Here is a 12,246-nt window from a genome sequence, read left to right as displayed (position 1 = left end):
CCAAGAACCACCCGAGCCTGACTGGAGAAACCAAGAACCACCCGAGCCTGACCGGAGAAACCAAGAACCGCCAGAGCCTGACCGGAGAAACCAAGAACCACCCGAGCCTGACTGGAGAAACCAAGAACCACCCAGGCCTGACCGGAGAAACTAAGAACCTCCCGAGCCTGACTGAAGGAACCAAAAACCATGCAAGCCTGACCGATGAAACTAAGAACTACCCGAGCCTGACCGGAGAAACCAAGCACCACCCAAGCCTGACAGGAGAAACCAAGAACCACCCGAGCCTGACTGAAAAAACCAAGAACCTCCCGAGCCTGACAGGAGAAACCAAGAACCACCCGAGCCTGACTGGAGAAACCAAGAATCACCCCAGCCTGACAGGAGAAACCAAGAACCACCCGAGCCTGACCAGAGAAACCAAGAACTACCCTAGCCTGACAGGAGAAACCAAGCCCCACCCAAGCCTGACAGGAGAAACTAAGAACCACCCGAGCCTGACTGGAGAAACCAAGAATCACCCCAGCCTGACAGGAGAAACCAAGAACCACCCGAGCCTGACCAGAGAAACCAAGAACTACCCAAGCCTGACAGGAGAAACCAAGAACCACCCGAGCCTGACCGGAGAAACTAAGAACCATCTGAACCTGACTGGAGAAACCAAAAACCACCCGGGCAAGACCGGAGAAACCAAGAACCACCCAAGCCTGACCGGAGAAACCAAGAACCACTCGAGCCTGACTGGAGAAACCAACAACCACCGAGCCTGACTGGAGAAACTAAGAACCGTCAGAGCCTGACCGGAGAAACCAAGAACCACCCGAGCCTGACCGGAGAAACGAAGAACCACCCGAGCCTGACGGGAGAAACCAAGAACCACCCAAGTCTGATGGAGAAACCAAGACCCACCCGAGCCTGACCAAAGAAACCAAGAACCACCCAAATCTGATGGAGAAACCAAGAACCACCCGAGCCTGACTGGAGAAACCAAGAACCACCAAGCCTGACCGGAGAAACCAAGAACCACCCAAGACTCCCTGGAGAAACCAAGAACCATCTGAACCTGACCGGGGAAACCAAGAACCACCCAAGTCTGAGAGAGAAACCAAGAACCACCCGAGCCTGACCAAAGAAACCAAGAACCACCCAAGTCTGATGGAGAAACCAAGACCCACCCGAGCCTCACCGAACAAACCAAGAAACACCCAAGTCTGACCGAAGAAACCAAGAACCACCCAAGTCTGATGAACAAACCAAAAACCACCCGGGCATGACAGGAGAAACCAAGAACCACCGAGCTTGACCGGAGAAACCAAGAACCACCGAGCCTGACCGGAGAAACCAAGACTCACCTGAGCCTGACCAGAGAAACCAAGAACCATCTGAACCTGACCGGAGAAACCAAGAACCACCCAAGTCTGATGGAGAAACCAGGAACAGGAAAGGCCATCACACAGATGACCTTGAAGAGGGACCGATTTTGTAGGAACCAGAGATGGGATGCAAAAGCCCATGAACAGGGAGGGAAAGGGGTATCAGACATCACCAGAATCCTGGAGGGCAGGAGCACCCACTGGGGTATGAAGGGTCTGTGGAGGGCAGGAGCACCCACAGGGTTAAGATGGGTCTGTGGAGGGCAGGAGTACCCACAGGGGTATGATGGGTCTGTGGAGGGCAGCATTTAAGACACCTGAGCACCCACTGGGGTATGAAGGGTCTCTGGAGGGCAGGAGCACCCACAGGGGTATGAAGGGTCTGTGGAGGGCAGGAGCACCCACAGGGGTATGATAAGTCTGTGGAGGGCAGGAGCACCCACAGGGGTATGATGGGTCTGTGGAGGGCAGGAGCACCCACAGGGGTATGATGGGTCTGTGAAGGGCAGGAGCACCCACAGGGGTATGATGGGTCTGTGGAGGGCAGCGATGGAGATACCGGAGCACCCACAGGGGTATGATGGGTCTGTGGAGGGCAGCGATGAAGACACCAGAGCACCCACCGGGGTATGAAGGGTCTGTGGAGCGTAGGAGCACCCACAGGGGATCTGAGGGGTCTGCAAAGGGCAGCGATGGAGACACCGGTGCACCCATCGGGGTATGAAGGGTCTGTGGAGGGAAGGAGCACCCAAAGGGGATTTGATGGGTCTGTGGAGGGCAGCGATGTAGACACAGGAGCACCCACAGGGGTATGATGGGTCTGTGGAGGGCAGGAGCATCCACAGGGGTATGATGGGTCTGTGGAGGGCAGCGATGTAGACAACGGAGCACCCACAGGGGTATGAAGAGTCTGTGGAGTGTAGGAGCACCCACAGGGGATCAGAGGGGTCTGTGGAGGGCAGCGATGGAGACACCGGAGCACCCACAGGGGTATGATGGGTCTGTGGAGGGCAGCGATGTAGACACAGGAGCACCCACAGGGGTATGATGGGTCTGTGGAGGGCAGGAGCACCCACAGGGGATCTGAGGGGTCTGTGGTGGGCAGCGATGAAGACACCGGAGCACCCACAGGGATATGATGGGTCTGTGGAGGGCAGGAGCACCCACAGGGGTATGATGGGTCTGTGGAGGGCAGCGATGTAGACACAGGAGCACCCACAGGGGTATGATGGGTCTGTGGAGGGCAGGAGCATCCACAGGGGTATGATGGGTCTGTGGAGGGCAGCGATGTAGACACAGGAGCACCCACAGGGGTATGATGGGTCTGTGGAGGGCAGGAGCATCCACAGGGGTATGATGGGTCTGTGGAGGGCAGCGATGTAGACACAGGAGCATCCACAGGGGTATGATGGGTCTGTGTAGGGCAGCGATGTAGACAACGGAGCACCCACAGGGGTATGAAGGGTCTGTGGAGTGTAGGAGCACCCACAGGGGATCAGAGGGGTCTGTGGAGGGCAGCGATGGAGACACCGGAGCACCCACAGGGGTATGATGGGTCTGTGGAGGGCAGGACCACCCACAGGGGTATGATGGGTCTGTGGAGGGCAGGAGCACCCACAGGGGTATGATGGGTCTGTGAAGGGCAGGAGCACCCACAGGGGTATGATGGGTCTGTGGAGGGCAGGAGCACCCACAGGGGTATGATGGGTCTGTGAAGGGCAGGAGCACCCACAGGGGTATGAAGGGTCTGTGGAGGGCAGCGATGTAGACACCGGAGCACCCACAGGGGTATGAAGGGTCTGTGGAGGGTAGGAGCATCCACAGGGGTATGATGGGTCTGTGGAGGGCAGGAGCACCCACAGGGGTATGAAGGGTCTGTGGAGGGCAGCGATGTAGACACTGGAGCACCCACAGGGGTATGAAGGGTCTGTGGAGGGCAGGAGCAGCCACAGGGGATGACTGGTCTGTGGAGGGCAGGGATGAAGACGCAGGAGTATGATGGGTCTGTGGAGGGCAAGAGCACCCACAGGGGTATGAAGGGTCTGTGGAGGGCAGTGATGTAGACACAGGAGCACCCACAGGGGTATGATGGGTCAGTGGAGGACAGGAGCACCCACAGGGGTATGATAGGTCTGTGGAGGGCAGGAGCACCCACAGGGGTATGATGGGTCTGTGGGGGGCAGGAGCACCCACAGGGGTATGATGGGTCTGTGGAGGGCAGCGATGGAGATACCGGAGCACCCACAGGGGTATGATGGGTCAGTGGAGGACAGGAGCACCCACAGGGGTATGAAGGGTCTATGGAGGGCAGGAGCACCCACAGGGGTATGATGGGTCTGTGGAGGGCAGGAGCACCTACAGGGGTATGATGGGTCTGTGAAGGGCAGGAGCACCCACAGGGGTATGATGGGTCTGTGGAGGGCAGGAGCACCCACAGGGGTATGATGGGTCTGTGGAGGGCAGGAGTACCCACAGGGGTATGATGGGTCTGTGGAGGGCAGCGATGGAGATACCGGAGCACCCACAGGGGTATGAAGGGTCTGTGGAGGGCAGGAGCACCCACAGGGGTATGATGGGTCAGTGGAGGACAGGAGCACCCACAGGGGTATGATGGGTCTGTGGAGGGCAGGAGCACCCACAGGGGTATGATGGGTCTGTGGAGGGCAGGAGCACCCACAGGGGTATGATGGGTCAGTGGAGGACAGGAGCACCCACAGGGATATGATGGGTCTGTGAAGGGCAGGAGCACCCACAGGGGTATGATGGGTCTGTGGAGGGCAGCGATGGAGATACCGGAGCACCCACAGGGGTATGAAGGGTTTGTGGAGGGCAGCGATGAAGACACCGGAGCACCCACAGGGGTATGAAGGGTTTGTGGAGGGCAGCGATGGAGATACCGGAGCACCCACAGGGGTATGATGGGTCTGTGGAGGGCAGCGATGGAGATACCGGAGCACCCACAGGGGTATGAAGGGTTTGTGGAGGGCAGCGATGAAGACACCGGAGCACCCTGAGGGGTATGAAGGGTTTGTGGAGGGCAGGAGCATCCACAGGGGTATGATGGGTCTGTGGGGGCAGGAGCGCACACAGGGGGTCGTCAGCCCCACGGTGAAGCCCGACACAGACAACAAACATTATTTCTTCTCCTTTATTTATGCGATTTTCTATAGCGCGATCATTACCCGAAGGTGTCGGAGCGCTATATAATAGAAGCAGTTACATTACATAAGGACTTCGGACTTTCTCCTCTTCACCAGGAACCGAAAGAAGGCCTGGAGGAGAGGCACGGAGAGGAAGACACGGGAGTAAATGTGACGATGTACTCCATCTGAAGGATCCAGGAACCCAGGCCAGATACGAGAGGGACTTTCACTGAGCCGGACTGACCTCGGAGGCCGCCGCCTCTGCAAGACTGACCAGGGCCTGACTCTTGGCCGGCCGCAGCCCCCCCCCCCCCCCCCCCGCCCCTTCCGCGCATGCGCGTACGCGCCCCCCATCTGTGAAGGCAGAGTCAACACATGAGCTCATGCTTGGCGCTCGGCCCTCGAGGCACAATGGCCGTCTGTCTGTCCGTCCCGCGCCGCCCCTCACGGAGGATGCCGGAGAGAATAGAAGGAAGCGGGCGATTGTTTTCAGGGGAGGGCTCGGTGCTGGGAGGGGGGTCAGCTGTACACAAATCACGCGTTACACAGAATAAGAAAACTTCTATAGCGCCCTCTAGGAAATGCTCAATTTCTAGGCGCTGCTCTTACCAGCAGTGCTGCTTCTTTGGGACATGCTCGGGTGAGGGGGTGTGGGTCGTGCCAGGCCCTAGGGCAGCGGATAAGCTTTCTGACTTGGGACGGAGAAGAGATGTCACTACTGGGGGTGAGACTTCCTGCCCATTCAATTCTTGGCCACTCTCATGGAATCTCCTCTAAGCGTTGAAATCAAAGCCATCTCAGGGGCCGCTTTGAAACAAGGGTCGCTGCTCGGTCGACGTCAACTCTAAGGGGCATTGCTATGGGACTTGTGGCACGTGGGAGTAGGAAGTCCCCTTGCTGCACTGCCCTGCGTCACAGTGAAAGGGCAGGGACGCGCCATATTGATCCGTCACGGTGCATCCTGCCCTTTCCCCTGCAATGGCGCCATTCCAGCAGCCTAGCGCCAATGCAGGCGCCCTTGACCGGGTGCAAGGGGGCCAGTGCTGCACGAAGGATTTTTTTTGTGCAGTAAGGGGCCCCTTCCTGCACAGAAACACTCCAGGCTTCTTCCTCTTCCTATGTGGGCTGCAGAATACAGAAAGCGGAAAAAACGAGGAGAAATAAAGATATTTCTCCTGGTTGCACCTCACCTGGGGGGCGTATCTTTTGATAAATCAGGGAATCGAAAACCATGGGGTTTGCACGGTAACACCCGCCGCAACGCAACGCCTACGGAGCACCTCGCTCGCGCAAAACCGCGAGCTGTGCTGCGTCATTCCATATTTATGAAGCCATTCAAAGCCATACATCTGACTTAGAGGCTTGTGTCATGCATGTACCACTTTGCGTGGTGCAAGCGTGATGCAAGCCTCTCATTACTATGCCGCTAAACCTGACAGGCGTGCTCGCTGCCCGTGTCCACTCAGCCATCCGTTTCTCTTTAAATGGGCCGCCTCTAAGAATGAGATGGGACCTCACGCCTCATGTCCATTCTCTCCTTTGCTTCTTTCTAGAGAGGCTTCATAAGAGATGAGAGAAAGAAAACACCCGTCTTTGTGCCCATTCAATCTGTGGCCTCTTTATGGATTGGGGACTTGAATGGGTGAAAAAGGACATCAGTGTCTGCGCCCATTCATTCTTTGGCCTCACCCTAGCAGGATCACATCCTGGGGCGGCGGCGCGTTCGGCCTCATGCCTGGTAAGGTATTTTTTGAATGCATATGATTCTTGGTGCAGTTTCTTTATCGTTGAAAGATGACCCCTTCAGAGATGCGTGGGGGGTAATCAAGAGGAGCTGAAGTTCCCGGAAAGTGTGATGAACTAGCGGCCTTCCACACAACGCTTCAGCCCGGACAGCACCAGTACTAAGGGTATTAGGAGAAGAGTTTGACAACGGAGTACCTTGTCTACCAAACTCTCCGTCCACCCTCTTTATTTAGAGACGGGCGGACCACAGGCTTTCCGTTGGCGGTGCTCCCATTGGCTCCATTGATGGAAACCTTACTCCGTTTATCCCGACAACGTATGGACCGTCGGAGTAAAGCCGCAGCCCGCCGGCTCTATTTAAAAGAGGGGCTGTGATGGGTATTTTTTCCTGTCCACTGCGGCCATAACAAGTCTGGTGGTGATGGACAGAAAAAACAATAATGACCCTAGACCCTGCGAGAAAACTCAAGTGTGTGTGTGAGGGGGGGGTTCATTCGTTGTTTGTTTTTCAGAAACACATTCCTGCTTTGGAAGTTTGTTTCTGAAAAGCAAAACAAGTTGGAAATTTGATGCACATCTGTCAAAACCAACAGTGGCTTTCCACCAACCATGAAGGGAGGCCCTGTGAAGGGGGCTCCTTTTAATGTACAGAGATGACCAGTGGGCCGGTGGGCAGCGCTAAAGTTGGCGGTGGAGTACCATCGGGACGGTGCACTTAATGTCCTCCTTAGTGCCTGAAATAGAAGTGTAAGCCTTTTACACCCCAAAGCACCTTTTTACTAAATATAAGTGCCAGTACTCTCCTATTAAAAGCATTAGACCTCTGCAGAGGAGTACAGGAACTCTCCCTTTAACCTGAAAGAAGTGCAGGTGTTCAGTACCTGACAGCCCCTGCCCAATTAAGGCACTGGTCCTCCACCATCCCAACATTCTCAACTGCGTCCGTCAACTTCTAAATCAGGCTGTGTCTTTTCATGACATATGGATTATCGAGACTTCTCTGCACATTTTCACCAGGAGAAAAATATCGAAACAATTTACTCTTGACTAACCCTGGGCGTAGTTCGCGAAGTAGCGCTACGCATAACTACGCAAAGTGCACTTCGCACTACACGAACTACGCGAGCTACACGTAGCACTACGCGAACTGCGTCGTTCCTTGTTCGCGATGATTGCACAGTGACGGATGCTTGTACGCACTGTGCAATCATTGAAAACGGCATCTTGCACAGTGCTAACTGTGTTTTACTGCCACTCGAGTAGTTTTTTACTCGAGCGGCAGCTTTCTCAACGCGGACTGGTTGTTTCTCATCGCGAGCGGTCGCGACCATACGAGACCACTCGCAAAGAGAACCCTGACCTCCCCGCACTGAGAATCTCGCCCGGAGGTTTATTTTCCACACTTGCGATCTGCAACTTGACTTTGCTGATCGCGAACGAGGAAAAAGTCTCACCCGGATGTCATTTTGCTTGCTCGCGGTCGCCAACTTGACGTTGAGGACCGCGAGCAAGCAAAAAATTACCGCTGCGCTATGCGTGTTTGCACTGTGCTACATGCAGTTCGCGTAATGCGAAGTAGCGCAAACTACGCAAGCATAGCGTAGTTCTTTGCCCAGGGTTACTCTTGACATATACACTGCCTGCTGCAAACTATCACTGTTTAAAAAGACTTTCCTTAGAAAGAAGCATAGTCATCAAACATACCTTTAAAATTAAAATCCATGATAAAACAACTTGGATTCATTGGGACCAAACACCACACCAACCTTCACAGTGAAATAAAAGTATTGTGTGCGTCTTCACGCTTTACTCTCATACCTTTGTGTACTTGAAACTGCACTTGAATGAGGTGGTATCAATTTTGCGTAAAATATTGTGTCAGGCGGGATCTTTTGTGATTGTTGTGTGTCCTTTAATTATTCTGGAAGACTGAAGTGTGTCCAGAATGATTAGTTCACTGATTATCTTCCAAACCTTCCTGTTTTATAGTAAAGCTTGTCTTGTTTTTGCTGGAATGTTCCGACGCTTGCATTAGGCTATCAAACCAAACTGGATTTATAGAGCGCTGCTAATCACCCACGTGGGTGGAACAGTGTTTACAACGCAACTTTTACCACGCAGTACCTTTACCACGCAACTTTTACAACGTAAGTCGTTACAACGACTTGCGCTGGGGGGCGCTGTAGGATAGGGAATAGTTTAATTTACTATCCAAAACCTTCCCTACTATCCACGGGGACTGGAGTTGGAATTGTAAATTAAACTATTCACTATCCAGCGCCCCCCAACGCAAGTCGTTGTAACGACTTGCGTTGTAAAACCTGCGTGGTAAAGGCATGCGTTGTAAAAGCATGCGTAGTAACGACATACATCCCCCGCGAGGGTATCCAGGCGCCGAGCGCCGAGCTGCTCGGGTGGGATCAGTTGAATAACCAGGCCTGGAGACCCTTTCTGAATTCCTGACGAGAGGGTGCGGGCCGTAGGTGAAGGGGGAGGCCGTTCCAGGACTTCACGGTGAGGTAGGAGAACTGGCGTCCTCCACTGTTGCATCGGCGGATGAGAGGGGTGTACGCGAGGAAGAGGCAGGTGGAGTGCAGGTGTCTAGAGCATTGGTGGAAGCTCGCGTGGTGGTTGATGTGTGCTGGTCCTTGATTGTGCAGGTCTTTGTAGTGTGGGTCATCATCTTGAATTGACATCTCTTGTGGACGGAGAGCCAGTGGAGTTTCTGAAAGTGTGGGGTGATGTGGGTCCACTCAGGGTGGTCAAGGATGAGTCTGGCTGCTGTATTCTGTATGGTCGGCAGTCTCTTCAGGAGGTGAGTGGTAACCCCTATGTAGATTTGATTTGATTTGTGCATTCATATAGCGCACGAATGCCCAGGGGTGTCTATTCGCTGATGCCAGAGAGTCCAGTAAGGTTACTGGTGAAACTGTAGATGAACATGTTAGTTGGCGAAGAGCCAGGTTTTTAGCGATTTCCTGAAAGATAGTAGCGTAGGCTGTTCTTCATGCAGACCAGTTGACCACCCCTAACAAAAAGCTTCCTCGGCACAGCTGCGCTTCGTTGAACCTGGGAGTTTGTAGGAGTTTACTAAGTGCAAACCATAAAATTCTGGGAGGCTCGCACCAGTTCAGGTTTTTCTTCAGGAAGTGAGGACCGGCACCGAGCAACCTCTTAAAAGTTAAGCATTGGGATTTAAATGTGGTCCTCTTGTCCAATGGGAGCCGGTGCAGGGATAGCCGCAGTGATCTAGCTGCCGCATTTTGGAGCCGCTGAAGCCTCTGTAGATACTGCGATTGGATACCTATGTACAAAGCGTTATCATAGTCCAATCTGGACAGGGCTAATGCTGTTGTGTTTTTAGGGAATCGGGAAGGATGAAAGGGCGAACCTTCCTGATTATTTCAAAGATTAAAAAAAATGGTTGAAGTGAGGGTACTTATTGGATTTTTGAATGCCAGTTTGTCATCAAAAATGAACCCTACGCTTTTTCCCTTCTGCACCGGAACTGGAAAGTCACCCAAACTGGGAGGGGGTGCACCATTTAGGTGACCAAAAGGAGGTGTCAGTCCCTAACAAAAGAACCTCTGACTTCCTGCCGTTCAATTTTGGGCAGTTAGATCTCATCCACAGGTTTACCTGCGTCATGCAGCTATTAAATCGATCAGCAGTCTCTCCAATGTTGCTTGAAACTGACACCACTAGCTGGTTGTCATCAGCATTTGAGACCACTGAGAAGCCGAACTGTCTGATGATTGTAGCCAGGGGGGTAACATAGATTGAAAAGCGCTGGGCTCAGGGACGAGCACTGCGGCACCCCACAGGGGAGGTTAAATTGTTCGGACAAGAAAGTTCCGGGCTCTATCGATAGAACCCTATCAGAGAGAAATGACGTCAGCAGCTTAAGGGCGGTGCCTCTGATTCCCGGCTCAGATAACCTGTTGGCTAATATTTCATGGGTCACTGTGGATAAAGGCCGGCAATAGATCTAACAAGATCAGGGTGGCCTTACCCCCAGCGTCCAGCATAGCTCTTAAGTCTCCTGCCGCCATGACCAGAGCTGTCTCAGTGCTAAGCCCCTCCCGAAACCCGTATTGTAAGGGGTCTAGGAGGTCCATGGAGGAGATGACTGCCGTGAGCTGTGCATTTAGTATTTCCTCCAGCAGCTTAGCCAGGAATGGTTGTCCGGAGATAGGTCGGTATCTGCTAGGATCAGCTGGATCGAGATTGTTTTTTTTTAAGAGTGGTAGAGTCGATGTAGATTTCCACTCGTCGGGGAAAGTGCCTGAACAGATTATCTCATTTAATATTACACCTAGTTGTTCACTGAGGATTTCAGGAATCAGGTGCAGTATTTTGAGAGGACACAAGTCGGATAGAGCCCCCGATTTGGATGTTTTTGCCACTTGGGTGATCTGTTCTGTGTGAGGAGAGGAAAATGAAGTAAGCCAATTGGATGGTAAAGGAGATGTGACTCCTAAAAGGTACCCAGAAACGGTATTATCACAGTCCCTAAAGGATTTGTATTCTCTCTCCACTTTGTCCTAAAAGACTATGCCAATAAGTTACAAAATCCGGTACTACTTTCTATCGTAGGTGGTTCTGGTAGTTTGGCTAGGATTTTAACTGTAGAGAAAAGTTCCTTACTAGAGTCTTTTGCCTGCAACATTTCTGTTGGAAAGGATTTACTTTTTTCTTCCATTATCAGTATCTTATAGTCTGCCAGTGATTGTGCATAGTTTTTTTTCTATAGGGTCGTAATTTGTTCTCCACTGCTTTTCTATCCTTCTACAGACTTGTTTTCGTGCTTCTAGTTTGTCAGAGAACTATGGTTCTGATGGATTTTTCTATCTGGAAAGAATGGTCCTCACCGGGGCTAGGGGGTCGACTGCCACTTTAATCCAGGTGGAAAGCCTGTGGGCAGCAGTATTGACGTTGGTGGTATGGTCTGGCTTTGAGAAGGATGGGGACATTTGTAGAGTGAGGGGGTCAATATTCCCCCAACCAGGACCTTTAAAAGTGACTTTGTTGCCGTAGTCCAAGTGGCTGGTGATGAGGGCTTGAGTGATGGTACGTCTGGTGCTGGCTGGGAGCCATTTGAAGATCTTTCAGAGAATGCGAAGAGTGAGAAAGCAGGCAGAGGAGACTGTGTTGATCTGTTTTTTCATGGTGAGTTTGCTGTCTTGGATGATGTTGAGGTTCTCGGCAAGGTCTGTAGGAGTGGGTGAGGGTCCTAGTTCAGCAGGCCACCACAAGTCATTCCACGAGGAGGTGTTGCTCTCACAGATCAATACTTCTGTTTTGTCCGTGTTGAGTTTGAGGCAGTTGTTTTGCATCCAGTCGGCGATGCTGGTCACACGCCAACATGTTCTTAATAAATACGATTCATACATTTCGGAAACATTTCTTTCTCTCACTGACTTTGATTACTCTTCGCTGATGTCATCCATTTGGTTCTTAAATTGACTGAACAGGTTTTCCAAAAAGCTATTGGATGGAAACTGTTAGACCTCAATTTCATTACAAAACCAGAGTCTACCATAATGCATTATTCCTTTAATGCAACTCCACGCAGACCTTAAAAGTTATACATCACAAATAAACTATTCCAGAACAGAAACTTCCTGGCATATAATAAGCACACACACACAGAACAGTCTGCCTTTTTCAAATGCAGCTCCACGCAGGTGAGTACCTTTATTCTTCAATCCTAGTGATCGCTTGTTCCTACTGTATTCTCTTTAGACCAGGTATAAATGTATGGAAACTTCCTTTTGTAAATGTTATTATTTATTTGATGCCTTTTTATGTGTAGTAACTTACTAAGGGTATGATTCCTGTGAGGGTTTCTTCTGGCTGTGCGGGCACTTGCTTGACTCCCTGGATCGGGGACCGCGCCTTCTACCAACGAATTGGCAGTCCCAATAGAAAGCATCTCCTTCTTGTTTGGCCCGTTTTTCCCCGACGCAAGCTAACACAACACG

Source organism: Lissotriton vulgaris, chromosome 10, assembly GCF_964263255.1.
Source record: "Lissotriton vulgaris chromosome 10, aLisVul1.2, whole genome shotgun sequence".
Classification (NCBI taxonomy): Eukaryota; Metazoa; Chordata; class Amphibia; order Caudata; family Salamandridae; genus Lissotriton; species Lissotriton vulgaris.
The sequence above is the reverse complement of the archived record's forward strand: the minus strand, read 5'-3'. Positions refer to the sequence as shown.